At 40.0% G+C, this 18,547-nt stretch overlaps 1 protein-coding gene and 1 long non-coding RNA gene across 3 annotated transcripts in view; one reads left to right on the top strand and one right to left on the bottom strand.

Annotated features, from left to right (window-relative positions):
• Positions 1–298: 298 nt before the first annotated feature.
• CNTN4 (contactin 4) overlaps positions 299–18,547 on the top strand; it is a 976,954-nt gene continuing 958,705 nt past the window's right edge. The window contains exons 1-2 of one of the 2 annotated variants that reach the window (XM_023218604.1): positions 299–474; positions 772–1,149. The gene's annotated coding sequence lies outside the window, so the exon portion shown is untranslated. Of the gene's footprint in view, positions 475–771; positions 1,150–2,070; positions 2,155–18,547 lie in introns of both variants that reach the window. The other variant, XM_023218603.2, reaches the window with a different exon arrangement.
• LOC111546982 overlaps positions 11,576–18,547 on the bottom strand; it is a 40,618-nt gene continuing 33,646 nt past the window's right edge. The window contains exon 3 of the long non-coding RNA XR_002732989.1: positions 11,576–11,809. This is a non-coding gene — a long non-coding RNA (uncharacterized LOC111546982). The remainder of the gene's footprint in view (positions 11,810–18,547) is intronic.

Below are 18,547 nucleotides of genomic sequence, written 5' to 3'. Positions count from 1 at the left end.
GTTGATAATCTCCTCTTGCCTAAGAATCAGGAGAGGTGCCCTTTCCTAATTTCGCGCGTTGGGGACCTGGGGTTGCCTCCTCTCGGCAGCACCTAGCAGGTGCTGGGTCCCAGTGCTCTTCTCCTTCGGCCGCGCACTGAGCATGCCCGGCTCCGCGGTGCGCGGGCTCCGGGCCTCCCGCGCCTCTCCTCCTCCCCTCTAGTCTCCCGCCCCTACCCACCCATCCGCGCCTCTCCCCTCCGTGCACTTCTCCCCCTCCCCGCGGCTAAGGAGCCGGCAGCCTCAACTCCGGCGCGCCAGGTTTTTCCAGCCGCCGCGAGCGCCAGGAGGGAGGGGAACGCCGCACCAGACCGAGCACTGGGTTCAACACCAGGATTGGTTACAAGTAGGGAGCTTTCGCCACTACACCAGGCCCCTCGGACTGTGCCAGCGCAGCACCCGAGGCTCTCGCCAGCCCAGTGCCCAGGTGCTGAGGTAAGTGAGGCGCGAGTTGTTTGGGTCCGGCTCCGGCGTGGGCGCGCAGTGTCCCGGGGACCCGGCTCGCGGATTTGGGGGAAAAGGGCAGGGTCCGCGCAGGCTGCCTGAAGGACAGAGAGGCTTCCTGGGGCTCTCACTCCTGCAGAGCTGGACAGCGTCTATGGGGCCCTACAGCCCAGAGCCTGACAGCCCTGCAGGGTCGGACCAGCGGGAGCTGAACGCCTGAGCCCAGAGGGAGTCAGGGCCCCGACGACGCCACAGTCACCCCACAGCGACCCTTCTTCTCCTTCTTAGTCAGAAAGTAAGTTTGTTGCGCTGCGAGGCAGCCACAAAATAAGGAACCCAGAGCCCTGAATGCTTCGGGAACCCTTAAAATCAGCTCCTCCAAATGGTTCAGGCCACTGCCCCTTCTCCGTGCGCCCTCACGTGAGCTCTGGCGCCGGGTTCTTGGCGGGGCTTTTCTTCTGATAGCCCAGTTACAGCCCACAGCAGAGGGAGGCGAACTTGGGGTTTGAAGGGAATTGGGACTAAAGGAACAGGAGCCCGTAGCCCTGATGGAAGGAGCGTGTGGAAACACACTGATTTTTGGAGCGTCCACTGTGTGCCAGGCTGGGTGCTAAGCGCTGGGGCTACAGCGGGGAGCGACAGACCAGGTGCCTGCTCTTATGAAAGGTACCTGGCTTCCTCAGTCTCTGCCAGGGAAGCTTGTGGGGTGGCATTCGTTTCTAACAACTTCTGGGGGATTTCCAGTTTCTTTTGAGAGGCAAGACAACCGTCTTGTCTCCTCCCCGGACCCAGACAGCAGCGAGCTGTGCGCCAGGCGCCCCACAGACACCAATCCACTGGCGCTCCTTCTGGAACGGAGGGCTCAAAATCTTCGTACATTTTCTCTCTTGTGCTTCGTGTATATATTTTACTATTTATGAAAGGTATGGAGGTGAGGGTAGGAGGACGTGGGCTCCTGAATCTCTCTGAACCAGCCAGAGAGTCGGCTGCATGAAAACGTTTTGCAGCACAGCGGAGCTCCTGCGAGGAGGCGGCTTCGCGCATCGGGAAGATAAGGCGGTTGCTTGCTGGCCAGGGTCTCCAGATTTGGTGCGAAAAAGCTTGCGGAGGTTGTGTAGGGCGAATCAGTGTGACTGAGCACCTTGGGTGTGTGGTCTGCGTGGAGGAGAGTGGGCTGAATCTTGAGGTGTGTTGGAGCTTTTATTTGTAAAGAGGAGTTCCTGCAAGGAATGTTCGTGGAAGTTTTTCTAGTTTTCCTGCTGGAATCAACATAGGGGCGGGGACATGTTTGTCAGAATAATAACAGTGTCATTTAATTGCATGGGAAGCTCTTGCAGTTTACTGTAGTGGGAGCTGTATAGTTTAAGGAGTAACGCCACATAACTGAATCGTTTGGACACCTACGTAAGATAATTTGGAAAGTGCTTGTATTTTTTTTTTTTTTTTTGAGGTTTGTGGTTTATGTCCTTTAGGGAATGGGGTAGGAGTGTAAAGACTGTGTAGGTGCGTATGAGCAGGTCCACGCAATAGCGTTCCCAAGTCTGGCTAATAGCAAGTTTGTTCTGTCTTTCTCTGTCTCTACCCAAGTGGGTGAAAAAGAACAGTGTGTCATGTAGACAGGCACCTTGAGGTGATTTGGGTGCCATTCATGAGAAAATTCACATGTTACCCGTAAGTATATTCTTGCTATTTTTATCTTGATTTCTTTAAAGATGTTGTGGGAATCTCTGCAGTGGGTCGCAGGAGTAGGTAAGATTGTAAGGATCAAAAACAAGTTTCATGAGAATATTATTTTTGCTACCTTATGAAATAGCTATTGATTTGTTTGTTGAAGCTGGTTTCAGCTGCTCTGTCTTGTTGAGGAGAGATGATGGTGATAAACCTCATTGTTTTTCCATCTGAACCCTGGGAGGTAGCTGGCAAGGATGGAAAAACTGATCTTTTCAGTTAAAGACTAAGAGTCTAAGAGAAGTGACTTGTTTAAGGGTGCTTGTCAGAGCCACATGTAAGTTTCAACAGAGGTAGATTTTCTTATTTGCAGTTTTTTCTTTTTCTTTTTTTTAACAACACTTTTCAGTTTCTTTGAGTTGTAAAACTTTTCAAGTCAGTTGGGAGTCAATTCAGTACCTTTCTCCATAGTCATTTCATATTGGTAGATAATTAAGAGTGATTAGAGAACAAACCTTTCAAATGATGTTGGATTTTTTATCATTCACTTATTTTACCTACTTCTTTCTCCTTTTTGTTCAAAAGTAGGTCTTCTGATTTCTTTTCCGCTCTAAGCACTAAATCTTTTGGCTGCAATTTTTCTTCTGAAATGTGTACAGGACATCCATTCCTTCAATTTAGTTTTAAAAAAATAAAGCTTCTCAGCAGAAAATTCCCATGCATGGTACTGACTTTTCTACAAGTTTGTCTGATTATGATTTTAACTTGTTGGTTCTTCTTTGTTATGTTTGAAGACAGACATAATACACATTAGCTTCAATCTCTCTTATCTTAAAAAATTAATATTTTGTACAAACTTGCTTTTATATTGTTTTAGTTGAATGAACCTATTTCATATGATAGGCGGGGGTTGTCTCTACACAATGATTTTTTTGTTCCTTTTTGTTCATTTTTCCCTATAATGCTATGTTTTAAGCCTAGTGAAGGAGGCAAGGAGGCAGGATTTACTGCCTAGATTTATCGATCTTCATATTATTGTCGTTTACTATCAGAAGATATCAATAACATTTATTTATAAACTGAAGACATGCTATTATATGATACACTACTTGTAAAACACACAGAAAAAGAAACAAAAAAAGATGAATAAAGCAAAAATTATGAAATAGAAGTTCTCATGCTGTTGTTATGTATCCCAGTGGATCGTTTTGCACAGCCCCTGGGGTGTATACCACACTTTAAAGATCACTGCCGGTTTGATATTTTTAAAATCTTTCTCTCCTTATCTCTGCTGCGCCGTTCGTTATCTCTGATACTCTAGCCAGTTGTAAAACTGCTACACTTCTATATCTTTTGTAAAAAATAGATTAAGCACACTTGTTGTCCTGTCATGGACTCATATGTGGATAGAATGAGCTATAAGGGATGAATGTGTTTTGGAGATGTCATCTTAGATCTCCCAAAGTAGATATACAGGTGAATTTTTAAAAATGGAGTTTTAGTTTAAAGATTAAGTACCAATGGTCAGGAAGTGAAGAATCCAAGGAGTAAATGAGGGAAGATCGGAAGGACACTTTCCACATTGCAGTGTTGTGTAGAGGCTGGAAAGTTCATAAATCTTGAAGCAGATTAACCCAGATCCAAATCTGGCTCCATCATTTATGACATTTACAGTACTGGGCAATGTAGTTCCTTAATTTCTGTGAGCCTTAGTTTCTTTAGCTATAAAATTGGGATAACATCTATTTTAAGGCATCATGATAGGGATTAAACATGAGAGCGTGAGTCGACATGGGTCAAGAGCTTGGCTCTATTAGATTGACTTTTTAACAGCTATAATGGATCCAAAAAGGATACTGCCTCAGATGTGAAATATATTTATTTCTTGGTTGTATGAAGTCCCAGAATGGGTGATCATGGCAGTACTCCCTCAAAGTGTGATTCAGAGACCCAACCTTCATCTGTTCTGTGCCCTTGCCATCTTCAGCAGGGTCACCGTGCTTACTTACATCAAGCCATTGGAAAGAGGAAGACTTGGAAGGATGTTAATTGCCCAAAACTGGAATGAGTGCATATTACATTTCCTTACATTGCACTGGTCAGAACCCAGTTCTTTGTGGATGTATGTTGCTATTAAGGAGGCTGGGAAATACAGTCTAGAAGTGTTATGCAGGAAGGAGAAGAAATTGTTGGGGGAGCAACTAGGATTCTCTGATGTTTTATTACTATATGTGATATTTCTTCCATGTTCATTGACTGTTACTTCCCTTTCTTCTCCTAACCCTTGTTTTTTTTTTTTTTTGTTTTGTTTTGTTTTGTGTTTTTTCTGGTAGAAAAACTGGAATGGATACAATACATAATAATAGAAGCAGTTAATACATACATAGTGCTTACTATTTCTGAGATACTTTTTAAAGCACTTTGCCCTACTTTGCCCTTCTGTTATTATCTCTGTTGTACAGATGAGGAAAACTAGGCATAGAGAAACTAAGTTATTTGTTCATCATAGCTAGTAAGTAGCAGAGCTGGGATCTGAACCAGGTTCTCTCCCTCCAGAATTGGTTTTTTTTAACAGCTTTTTTTGCTTTTGCCTCAATACTTTTCTTATTTAAGCCACTGGACCACTTTTTACTTTTGCCTATATATAAAAAATGTCGCCAGGAGAATTTTTTAAAATACTAAAGTAGAAAAAAAGATGTAATCCGTAATATACTGAGCTTTGCAATTTTTTTTTTATTTATGTATTTATTTATTTTTATTTTCTGCATGACTAAGGGGACTGTATATATATCCCAGGTACCCCTCTAAAAGAAAATGGTCCCTCTTGTTCTCATCCTGCTGGCCCATTTCCATTAGAGAATCTGCTTCATCTTACGTTTCCTATGTATTTGTCTTTCATAAAAATGCCTGTTACAGTTTTGGTTCCCAATGGCTGCAGTAGAAATGTGTAGTGGTCAATAGTAAGAGTTTACTTTTTGCTAAGATAGTTGTTGTTCCAACATTAAAGAGTCAGTTTTTTCCTCTTGTTCAGTATGTATTTGTTGCATCTTCACGATTAGTTAATGATATATATCTTCTTACCATGTAAGTAGGCATAAAATACTGTATACTTACCAGTCACTTCTTTTGCAAAAGTCCCTGTTCATTTCCTCTTTAGTTTCCTTGAGCCTCATGTCCTGAGAAATTTGCTTTTTTTCTGAACTCCTTTCTTCCAATTTTTCCCACTTCTGTGCCATTTATATCTACGTGTGTGTGTGTATGTGTGTGTGTATGTTTCAAGCCCCTTCTTGTGATTTAATGGGGTTGGAGGGCTGGAGAGGTTTTCACATGCTTACTGTCGTGTTTTCAACCAAATTCCACAGGGCTTTGTAACAGGCTAACATGAGCTGCTGTAATAGATAAGCTCTTAATTTTCAGTGACTTATTTTAACTTTTTACTTCTTGCTCCTGTGTGGTAGTTCAGTACTCGTAGAATAGGTCCTGATTGAGTGGCTGTCCATGGGGTCATTCAGGGAATCAGGTTCCTTAGAGTTTTGTGGCTTTGTTCTTCTTTAAGTACCTAGAGTCCTCATCATTCATTCAAGATACAGGGTGCGAGGAGATAAATAATCCAGAGAAGTCTCATTGGAGGTGGTTGTAGGCACAGCCTGCAAGTGGTTATCATGACTTCTGCCCATATTCCCTGGGGTGGACCTCAGTCATTTAGACATCCTTTACTACAAGGGAAACTGAGAAGTGGCATCTGGCAGAGTGCCTGGGGGAGAAGGGAGAAAGGAAAACAGGTTTGGTAAATAACTAGCCAGTTTTGTCATAAGTTTCCAATGAGAGCATGTGAGAATATCAGCGAATTCTCTAGGTATGGGGAAAAGAGAGCATGGATTTTGGTTATTTGGCTAATAAATGCCCATTCCCTTGCTTCCTTTTAATTTTGACCTCTATTACTATCCCATTCTTAGTGCATATGGTCTGGGTGGGATTGCATTTCCCATTTAAGGATTGGAGCATGGGAACCAGGTCTCGTCGGGAAGAGCATTGACTTTTCCTGTCCACAGTAATTGCTTCTAGAACAGAACAGGCATGGCCCAAGTGAGAACCACTGCAGTGAGATGCTTTGCTTTTTCACAGTGGCTCTAGTTGGGTTCCATGCATGCCCTTGAACTAATTCCTATAGGTAAGGAGATTAGAACCAGGGAGCATATGGGCCTGCCACTGCTACAGCTGTCTTACCACCGAAAAAAGAACCTAGAGCTGCTGGGGTCACCACATATTACTTGAGAATGAAGCCAACAGAACGGTAGCAAGGGGCATGATGGAGCAAAACCAGCTCCTCTTGCATCATATGAGCCCATTTATCTGGCTATGTCTAAGGTGAGTTAACCCGCTATATTAGTCTGTTCTCCCACTGCTATAAAGAACTGCCTGAGACTGGGTAATTTATAAAGGAAAGAGGTTCAATTCATTCAGTTACACATGGCCTCAGGAAATTTACAATCATGGCAGAAGGCACGAGAGAAGCAAAGGCATGTCTTACATGGTGGCAGGCAAAAGGCATGTCTTACATGGTGGCAGGCAAGAGACACCAAAGGAGGAAGAGCCCCTTATAAAACCATCAGATCTCATGAGAACTCACAATCTTGAGAACAGCATGGGGGAACCTGCTCCCACAATACAATCACCTCCTACCACGTCCCACCCTTGACATATGTGCATTATGGGAATTACGTTTCAATAGATGAGATTTGTGTGGAGACACAGAGCCAAACCATATCATTCTTCCCCTGGCCCTCCAAAATCATATCTTTTCACATTTCAACATACCTTCCCAACAGACCCCCAGAATCTTAGCCCATTTTGGCATTAGCTCAAAAGTCCACAGTCCAAAGTCTCATCTGAGACAAGGCAAGTCCCTTCTATCTATGAGCCTGTAAAATAAAAAACAAGTTAGTTACTTCTGAGACACAGTGGGAGTATGGGGATTGGGTAAATGTTCTTATGCCAAATGGGAGAAATCAGCCAAAACGAAGGGGTTACAGGCCCTATGCCAGTCTGAAACCAGGCAGAGCAGTTATTAAATCTTAAAGCTCTGAAATGATCTTCTTTGACTCCATGTCTCAAGTTCAGGTCATGCTGATGCAGGAGGTGGGTTCCCACTGTCTGGGGCAGTTCCGCCCCTGTGGCTTTGCAGGCTACAGCCCCCCTCCCAGCTGCTTTCATGGCTGGAGTTGAGTGTCTGCTTTCATGGTGTACAGTGCAAGCTGTCAGTGGATCTACCATTCTGGGGTCTAGAGGACCATAGCCCTCTTCTCACAGCTCCACTAGGCAGTGTCCCAGTGGTGACTGTGTTGGGGGCTCTATCCCCCATTTCCCTTGTGCACTGCCCTAACAGAGGTTCTTCATGAGGGCTCTGCCCCTGCATCACACCTCTTGCCTGGACATCCAGGCATTTACATACATCTACTGAAATCTAGGCAGAGGCTCCCACACCTTAATTCTTGTCTTCTGCACACCCACAGGACCAACACCATGGGGAACCTGTCAAGGCTTGGGACTTACACCTTCTGAAGCAATAGCTTGAGCTATACCTTGGCCCCTTTTAGCTACAGTTGGAGTGGCTGGGACACAGGGCACCAAGTCCCTAGGCTGTGCACAGCAGGGGACCCAGTGCCTTGCCCAAGAAACCATTTTTCCCTCCTAGACCTCTGGGCCTGTGATGGGAGGGGCTGCCACCAAGATCTCTGTCTCGCCTTGAAGACATTTTCCCCATTGTCCTCGCTCCTCATTACTTCTGCAAATTTCTGCAGCTGGCTTGAATTTCTCCCCAGAAAATGGGTTTTCTTTTCTATAGCATCATCAGGCTGCAAATTTTTCAAACCTTTATGTCCTGCTTCCCTTTTAAACATAATTTCCAATTTCAGATCATCACACTCAAGTTTAAAGTTCCACAGATCTCTAGGGCAAGGGCAAAATTCTGCTAGTCTCTTTGCTAAAGCATCCCAGTTCTCAATAAGTTCCTCATCTCCATCTGACCTGGACTTCATTGTCCAAATCATTATTAGCATTTTGGCCAAAACCATTCGACAAGTCTCTAGGAAGTTCCAGACTTTCCCACATCTTTCTCTCTTTTGAGTCCTCCAAGTCTCTAGTAAGTTCGAAACTTTCCGACATCTTCCTGTTTTCTTCTGAGCCCTCCAAACTGTTCCAGCTCTATCTGTTACCCAGTTACAAAGTTGCTTCCACATTTTCAGGTATCTTTATAACAGTACCCCACTCTCTGCAGTACCAATTTACTGCATTAGTCCGTTCTCACATTGTTATAAAGAACTACCCAATACTGGGTAATTTATAAAGGAAAGAGGTTTGATGGATTCACAGTTCTATATGGCTTAGGAGGCCTCAGGAAACTTAAAATCATGGTGGAAGGGGAGAGAGAAGCAAAGATATTTCTTACATGGCAGCAAGCAAGAGAGAGTGAATGAGCAAAGGAGGAAAATCCCCTTATAAAACCATCGGATCTTGTGAGAATCATTCACTATCACAAAAACAGCATGAGGGAACTGCTCCCATGATCCAATCACCTCCCATCAGGTTCCACCCTTAACACTTGGGGATTCCGGGGATTACAATTTGAGATAAGATTTGAGTGAGGACTCAGAGCCAAACCATATCACCTGATGATTTTGCAGCTCTTCAGATTCATAAATTACCCTTTTATGTAAGCTGATTTGGGTTGGATTTTTATCACTTAAAGTGAATACTGATTTATTAGACCAAGCAAAAAAGAGGAAAGAATACTGGATAAGGATGGGAGTGGGGGTTTTATTTGTTTGTTTGTTTCCTTGAGCTCATCTTCTGTTACTTGGGTTGTGTGCCTAACAGTTCCACTCCCTCGTAATGCATCAGACTTCCAGTCAAGAACCATTTGGCATATCCCTACCCAGGCACATAGAGCTCTCACTAAATTATAAACTTAAAGGTGTTAATTATTCTCAAAGCTTATCTCTCCTTACAGAGTTATGGAAGGGAAATGAGGTGAAATCACATCCTCAGGCTTAATACCTTCTTCCAAGATTGCCTGTGGTCCCTCCTGGATGATGCTTTCTTTTCCAGCATTACTTCCCTGTTCCTGTCCTCCCTCTGGCTTGCAGATCAACTGTAACAATCTAATCACCCATCCTGGAAGTTTTCATGTGACTTTTTTTTTTTTTTTTCATGACTCTGTTTACATTGCCTGTCTGGTCTCCTCTTGCTGTCCTCTTCTACTGTGTTAATTACAGTTTGCACAATGCTCAACTCAAATGTCACTAAGTTAAGCCTCTTTCAATACTATTGAGGCATAAAGAATGGCTCCGTCCCCTGTACATACTCTCACTGTACTTGTTTCCATGCCACTGATATAATATCTGTCATGACAGTGACCATCTCTCTTGCTTTTCCCAGGACAGAGGGGTTCCCAGGATGCTGGACATTCATTTTTTTAAACCAGGAAAGTCCTGATCAAGCCAGGACAAATTTGTTGCCTTGCCTTCTACATTGTAATAGCTCTCATTTCACATGTCACTCAGTATAATGGAAGTTCCTTGAGACAGTGGATAACAGCTTGAAGTTGGGAGGCAAAATTCTTACCAATCCTAGATCCATTTTATATTAGTTGTGTGATTGTGAGCAAGTAACCTGACTTTTCTAGGTTACAGATTCATCATCTGTGTAGTGGGATAATATGTGTTTTGTAGGGTTGTTAGGTAATTAAAAGACATCATAAATTAAATCACTTAGTTTAGTGAAGGACACATCTATAACACTGTCTAAGGCACACAAGTTTTGTGAAGATTATGTAGAGTACTACATGCAAAGTACTAGTAGTACAGTGCCTGAATCCTAGTAAGGATCCGGTACACAGTTTTTGTTATTGATTATTGTTATTCACCTTTAAGTATCTCTTGCCTAAAACATAGTAGATGCCAAAAATACAATTACACTCGGAAAATATATGTTCATGGAGCATAAGCGTTGTTACTCAGAGTTTGTGGTAAGTGGGGCAAGCAAGTCAGTAAGAGTGATTAGGGAAATATTTGTGATAATTACTTGGTCTTTGAAACTTGAAAAAGCTGGAATTGACTGCAGGATTAGTTCCTTTTTAGAAACAGTTTGTTTTTTCTTGCATATTTAAGCCAGACTCAACAAATTTTCATAGTTTGGAAAGAAAATATTTTCCATATTTGGACAGGGTCAATATCAGTGCGTAGCCCCTAAGTACATATTTTCATTATTTTTATTAATTAAATAGAAGTGGCACATTTGGGGGACCAAAATGCAAATATTTTGTCTTTTTTTGGGTTCATAAGAAAATGAAGGTTAGGGCAGTAGAATCACTACTCCATTATTAATCATCATTCTATAATGATCTTGAGTTTAAAAATATCATATAAATTGTTTTTTGTTGTTGTTCTTAACCACAGTAACGCATTCTCTCTACCTTTGGGCTGAACTTTTCTAGATAAAAATACTTTGTACCTTGCACACTTGTATTAATATAAATCGTGAGTATCCATGTTGCCTGTGCCTTTCAGGTTTGTCATGGAAATTTCCAGTGAGAACAGGTGTTGCATGTGTGCTTATGCTGAGATGGGTCCAGTTTGGACAAGAAGACAATCAAACAAAACAATGAGATGACTCAAATCACCAAGTATGTTCTGTAAGACTTGATTCTAGGCACACTGCCATCGTTTTGAGTTGTGCAAATTTGTATTGTTATCTATATTATGATGGGTCTTCAACTACTAATTATAAATATGAATTTTTTTGTCTTTAGTCACTTATTTGATTAGCTATTGGCTAGATATTGATTCTAGACTCCTTACAGATTAGTGAACTAATTGGGAGTTCAAGCATTATTTTTAATGTATTTAATTGGGTGAATGGCAACTTTATAGAGACAGTGATTGCTTAAGTTGCACATCTAATTCTTAGTAAAAAAATTATAGTACTAACAAGGTCATCTAGAATTCTTGGATCTAAGTAATGGTAAATGAAGGTTTGTTTTTAATATAACAATAGCTTTTAAAAATGGATATCCCTGTAAAATGTATTCATTTTCTGCTTAAGCAGGTGACTAAATATAATTTACTTCTTAATGACACGGGATCACCATGATAAACATAATTTGGTAGTTTAGAATAGAGTATGGGCCTTGGAATCAGACAGACCTGGTTTGAATCCTTGTTGTGTCTCTTTCTAGCTGTGTGATCTCAAACACGTTCTTACTTTTTCAAAGGCAGTTTTTAAAATCTGTGAAGTGAAATCTTACAGATAGGCTGTGAACATTAATGATATACATTTAAGACTTTAGGGCAGTGGGCATGGCACATTGTAAGCTTTATGTAAATGAGCCCTATACTACCATCTTTACAACTTAAACAGAACGTAGTATCCCTAAATGTTTTATGTATTTGTTGTTCATTGTTTTAACATTCTTTGACACATTTGACACATTCCTGTGACACTGGGGGATGCAACAGTATCCCATCGAGTGCAGCTGAAATGTTGAGACCAACACTGGTGACCTCTGTCTGCTTTCTGCTGCCTTTCAGACAATCGTCATATATATCTTTTGCTTTGGTGAACTAGCCTTTTCTACTTACTGTTTCCCACCATTTGTGAACTGGAAAAATAAAATACACAAGCTGTTCAAACATTCTTAGTAAGAGTAAACAGGTTCGGAGTGAGACTGAAGCGGCCTGTTTCTCCTCTCCCCACCTGTTTTTGTGTGTGTGTGTGTGTGTGAGAGAGAGAATAATGGCATGGATGTTTCACATCCATTTTCACTGTACTCAGCTTTACCTCCCTACTTCCTGGCTGAGGTACTGAGAGTAAGATGTCACTATAGCATAGCAGAAATAGAAAATAACCTGCTTTGATAATATTGTGACATGTATTTGTGATATGCTTTGCAGCAGTATCATGTTTGTGAAAATTCCTGTGTTACAGTGTGGAATGTTGGCTATCTTACCTGTAGTACAATAAACTTCATTCAAAATCCTGTGCTCAGAATAATACAACATGGTCTTTATGGTATAAAGAGTTTTTCTTTTCTATTTTTTTCAGCACGTTTCAAGGTCTTACCAGTTACTAGAATCTAACTTAAAAGCCTTGGTATTTTCCCTTCATTTTCTTTTTTAAACCCAGTGGTCAGAATTCCCGATATGAAAACAATTTTGGATACTCTTAAGATGGCTGTAATGTGTATATATGTACTGTGAGGTCGTTGATAATTTAGAGTTCTGTTAATTCTACTCAATTCTTGTAATAATTGAAATTCACCAGTATATTGTTGTTTATTGTATGTGGTATAAGTGAAATTAATACTTTTATTTTTTAAACATTACTATTTTTAGAGAAGAACCTTTTCCTGTTCTTCTGAGTTAATTATTTTTTACAAATTTTTATAGGTTTCTTATAATGTGGCTATTTAAATCAACATATTAAGGTAAACTCTTAAGAAAAGAAATGTAATATAATGTACTCCCCAAAATAATGAATCCCATGTTTTAGGTTGGTGTTTAGTCTCCACAGCTGGAAAACACTATTTTATGTGATATATAGGAAAGTGTGGAGGCAGACTTGGTGATTTAGAATGACTCAGTGATTCATATCTTGTCTCTACTGCTTATATATTTAGTATATATACAAATCTATATTAATGTTAGTATGGAACATTAGATCAAGTCATTTAACCTCTTTTAGCTTCATTTTCCTCCTACATATAATGGAGGAATTCCTGTAGAGTTGTGAAGACTAAAGTGACTTAATTGTATATACACATAGCCTTGTGCCAGATGTATAATTAGACCATTCCTAAAAATGCTGCTTATCACTATGATTTTACCCTTTCAATGCATTTATTCAATATGATGCTTGTGTTGTAGATGAAATATGTGGATGTTATGATTTACAAATATGAAATTTCATTATTTTAAAATACTCTATAAAGTGATTTATGTTTGCTCCTGTGCTTTTATCTGCAGGATAGACAATGCAATCCTCTCTGTGTAGAGACAGAGGAAGGCAACATTTCCATAGTGCGTTGTTTTATGGTTGACTATTATTGCGAGCCACTGTATCAGAACTGAGATGAGATTAGCACTATTTGAGATTTCATTTTGGATAAATGGTTTTGGCTATGGTCAAGAATGTTATTTATTAGAAAGAATGAATTACTGAACAGGCTCTCATCTGTATTCTTTCTACTTCAGCTATAGCCCATCTTGCCATCCTGTAAAAGAAATGCTGACATGTGACAGAGGAGAAATATAAAAATGTTTCCAGTTGCTTTCAGTCAAATGTGATTGAAATTTTATAAAAGATTTACACATTTTTTATTTGTAATACTGACAGTACTGGGAAATGAATTTCTGTTTACTCCGGAGAATAGCACTCACTTTATAGGTGCTTTGAATTTTAAAACTTAGCAAGCACAGCAATAATGACTGGTGTATTATTAGCGTGCGTGTAAGAAGGAGTTTAACATATCTGAAGAGAAGCGAGTTAATGTTATTTTACTTCCTATGTGTTTTTACAGCCTTTCAAGAATGAAACATTGGTAGTAAGTTTGTTTTGAATGTTTCTCTGTTTCATCTTTGTATGTTGGTTTACTACCTATTGTATGGGATTCAAAGAATGTTTATATCAAAAACTGTTTTGTTTAGAGCTCATCATTAGACCTCATTACTTAGATGTTGTAATTACCTTTATATGTTTCTTTCTGTATTTCTAACACATACAATGGGAATTTACTGTTTTCCATTTTTTTTTCTTCTGGTAAGTTACTAAGCTAACTCACATCAGTGTCTTAATTCCTGGAGAGAGACCCCCATCCGTTTATGTATATCCTGTAGAATCTGATTATGGCCTCATTATGGAAATTGGCCTGACTGCAGGCTTCTAATTATTCATGCCCTAGTATTCTCCCCTGTTAGATAATTTCCAAGATGCACTCTCTATTATAGTTTCTAAGTAATTCTTCTGAGCACCAGACCAGTATTCATGAAAGACCTAAAATATATACTTTCAATGGAAAGGATGGTAGAAATTCAGCCAATTCTGCTTTCTTAGGCTTTTAGATTTTAAAAAGAGCTATAGAAATATAATTACACTGATGGATTTCACTACTCTCAATTGCCTGAATTACCAGGGTTGAGCAACTGAAGCAGGTGGAAGGGCTACTTCCCTTATATCTGAATATAACATAATAAATTGTCCATCAATAGGGACTATTTGAGTTTGATATTGATCTTTGATGTTATGTATGCTGCATTTCATTGATTAAAAGCATGCATTCTAGTTGGGTCTAGATATATAGATATACAGTCTAAGTACATGATCTATAGTTCAGAATAGAGTATCATTTATATAAGAAATTTGCCCATGGCTGTGATATAATTGTAGCCCATTGATTGGCATCTCCAAGGAGCTTGTGAGAAATGCAGAACTTTTTTCCTCACCCAGATGCACTATATCAGAATTTTCATTTTATCAATTGATTTTTATTAAAGATTGATAGACATTGATTTGCATTGTATTCTTAACTAACTGAAACAACTGGTTCCCTGCTACGAGGCCTAAATGTCAAGCATGTATACAACCTGCTTAATAGTATAGTAAGGACCTACTACTAAAGGATGAAGGATGTGTACAGTTGAGTTTGGCCAAATGATAATCAGAGTCTATATCATTTAAGACACAGATACACAAATTTTCAAAAATACAGGTAGAATATAGTCAATATGAATGGAATAGACAATACTTTGAAAATCATTGGAGGGAGGCTTTATCATTTGTGAAAACATGCTGTCATCAGTTTTTGCTTGAAGCCCTTAGTGGTGAAATAACTCAAACCATTTTTCCTTATGCTGAAGGTCGAGAACCCCAAGTATCACATCTACCATCACACTCATCAATGTGATTGGTCAGCCTTTACTGAGGTCCTACATAGACAGTTTTAAAGTTAGACTTCTTGTACATACACAATGCATGCTACTTGTGCTTTCAAAGAGCTTTTTGCTTGATGTAAAAAGAAAACTCAAATTACAGTGTGATGTGGAATATAATGGTGGTAGTTTCATTGAGATTATGGGAAAAAATTGATAAGATAAAGAAGAAACATGAGCAGTTTTCAGATTGGGTTTGGAAAGAGCACTTAAGACAGAGGATGGCCAGGTGGTGGCTCACACCTGTAATCCCAGGAGTTTGTAAGGCCGAGGTGGCCAGATCACTTGAGCTCAGGAGTTTGAGACCAGACTGGTCAACATAGCAAAACCCCGTCTCAAAAACAACAACAAAAAAAATACAAAAACTGACTGGCGTGTTGCTGCACACCTGCAGTCCTAGCTACTCGGGAGGCTGAGGTGGGAGGATCACTTGAGCTAGGGAAGTTGAGGCTACAGTGTGCTGTGATCCTGCCACTGCACTCCAGTCTGGATGACAGAGCAAGACCTTGTCTCAACAAATAAATCAATAAATAAAATTAAGAAAGAGGGTATAGTATGTACAATGACCATGGACTTATGAGGAAAAATGGCAGAAAATGCCAAAGGTATGAGTGGACGCTGGGGTATGGGAGGGTGCCAGTAGGGCCTTCATTTACACAGTGTCATAGACTAGAATGTGAATGTTATCCCAAGAGCTGGACAACCAACAAGCAATGACTGTGATTGTTGCATTATGGCATTGTGCAAAGTAGCATCTCTAGCAAATGGGACAAATTGGGGAATATGAGGCAATCGGGAGATACTCTTTATGTTGTAGAAAGCCATTGCAAGATTTTCAGGGGCTGGGGTGACATCAGATTGTTAGCTCTGAAGGATCTGCCTGAATTCAGTATAGAGAGCTGAATGACGGACTGGGGGTGGTATGTGGAGTGACATCCATAACCTGTCTAAGCTTTGAGATGTATGCCTGGTCTATGATTAGTTATTTTCTATTATGTCTCACGTTAATTATGGAGGATAACAGTCAGCTGGGTATGAAAGTGCATTTGCATTTTATATATGAAATATTTATATTTGCTTAATGTATTTCATATTTAATTCCAGTATGCAAAGGGATTAACAAGTAATTTGGAGCTTAAATTAGAGAACCAAGAAAATAAGCAAACAACAAAGGTTATTGTGTACATAATGAAAAAAAATCTCACAATGTAATTAAGTGCTTTTATATTGTAATATGAGAAGACATCTCATGTAGGTTGTAGGTTTCCAAATGGACAATTTCAGTTGAGTACAAAGCACTCTTTGTTTTCCTCCATTTAAAAACATTTGAATGTTTTATATGGCAGAGGTTTCTATGACAAGGTAGACAGTGCTGATCTGCTGACCAATATATCTTCTGGCATCATTCTGTGTTTCTCTCTTGTGACTGAGGTGCATTCCTTTGCTAATAACATTTGCTGTCCTTAGACATTATTAAAGGAAATTTAATGCTGTTTGACAACATTTCAAGTAGTAGCCATTGATATTGTAGTGGACATTTATTTTTAATCACAGGAACAAGTTTTCTTTTCTAACAGCAAAACCTCTTTCACTGTTTGCAGTCTTGTTGGATGATGAAACCTCAGCCCACCCTCCTAATAGGAAGTGGACCATGAGGCCTCTCTGATGAGCCTTCAGCCAGGCTCTTCTCATTGCTCCAGTACATCATGCAGGCATGTGACCGAAGTTGCAATGATCAGACCCTCTCCTCATATGTAGAATCTTGGGCTCAGGAACATAAGGATGAAGAAATGGTTAGTAGATTTATGCTTTTTGCTGTGTCAATGTCCTGGCCCGACTGAACATGGTGTGTGGTCCAATATTAATGGTATCTCTACTGAGGGCTTTGGAGCTGCTTGGCCCTCTAGTTCTTCCTTCTATTCCATGCGATCTTAATATCCTTTTGATAGTCTCTTTTTGCTTAGGTTACCAGAGTTGGTTATTCTTGCTTGCAACCAAGGAACTATAAAGAGAAATGGAGGTTTTTCCAGGTAACCCTGTTTATCCTCTTAGCTTTCTGTTAGGAACATCCACAGCACAAGACACACAAGTTACCTTTTCAGCGTGCCTTTTGAGGCCTTTCTAGGACTTTGGAAAATTCATCTCCTTATACAGCCCATGGCATTTTCCACAGTTTATAGTAAGTACTCACATCTCTGTATTCTGCAGAATATAGAAAGGTACCTTGTAAATTAGGTGTGTAAATCTCTCGACTTGCTTTTCAAGTTGTGGTGTCTAGCTTTATTCAAAGGGAATTCTAACATTCCATACAACCACAGCTGCCATGTTGCTTCTTTTAAAAGCTTGTGCCTTCTCTGAATAATTCATATTGTCCAGTGCCTTCAGATTGTTTCATAAAATCAACACCTAAAAAGTCCCTTCTTGTTCTAACTAATACTTAAAGACTCTTTTGCAAATGTGTTTCTAGAAATTGTTATCACAGTTAGGGTGGGCATTTAGCTTTTTGTGCCTAGCCTGTAAACTTGGTCTTATTAACTCTGGGAACCATGAGTCTTGATATTTATGCAGTGATACTTAAATATTTCTCTAAGGTGCTTTATGGTAACCTGCATGTAAAGCCTCTGAATTTAACTTGGGCCTGGCATTCATAATTGGGTTGGACCCAATACTAATTATCTTCAAATGCTCTTTCATACATAGCCATCACCACTAAACTCTTATTCAGCTAATGTTAGAGGCAAAGCGTTGTAGGAGGCCTCATATCTAGTGTAAAGACCTGTTCCTGTCCCCAGCTTGGAAGTGGAGGAGGGGGGGCGTGTTTATGGAACTAAATATAAACTCTGTGGGGTAATTGCTACAAAATATGATCCTCAGAAACACCTGGGAGCTTTGAAAGAAAAGAAAATTTCACAGCCCCACTCTAGATAATACTGAATCAGAGTGTCTGGGAATGAGTTTTAGGAAACTGTAGTTGAATAGGTTCCCCATGTGATTCTGATGTTCAGCCAGGTTTGAGAGCTAAAGCATGTTCTGTGGAACACTAATTCTTCTAGGTAGATATAAATAGGATTCCCTTTAAAAATGTTCTTAACAAAAATGAACTTAGGAAATTCAGGATTTTAAAACAGGTTTTCTTATATGAGAATTTTTCAAAATCTTTATGTGCATTGTGAAATGCATGTTTCTAAAACTTACTTGACTATGGAACAATCTTCCTTCTCTATCCCCCCTGCCAACTTCCTACCCAACACAAAGACTCTTTACTAAACATCTGATGTTATAGCTTTCAGCCCTGACTGCTCATTAGAATAATCCGGTTAATCTATCTGGGGTTGGGGTGGCTTCTGTGTGGGAGAAACAAACTCAAAATGCGTTAATGTGACCAAATGTGTGGGGGAATCCCCCACACATCA

Source organism: Piliocolobus tephrosceles, chromosome 2 (genome assembly GCF_002776525.5).
Source record: "Piliocolobus tephrosceles isolate RC106 chromosome 2, ASM277652v3, whole genome shotgun sequence".
NCBI classification, from domain to species: domain Eukaryota; kingdom Metazoa; phylum Chordata; class Mammalia; order Primates; family Cercopithecidae; genus Piliocolobus; species Piliocolobus tephrosceles.
This window is presented reverse-complemented; position numbering and strand designations above follow the sequence as displayed.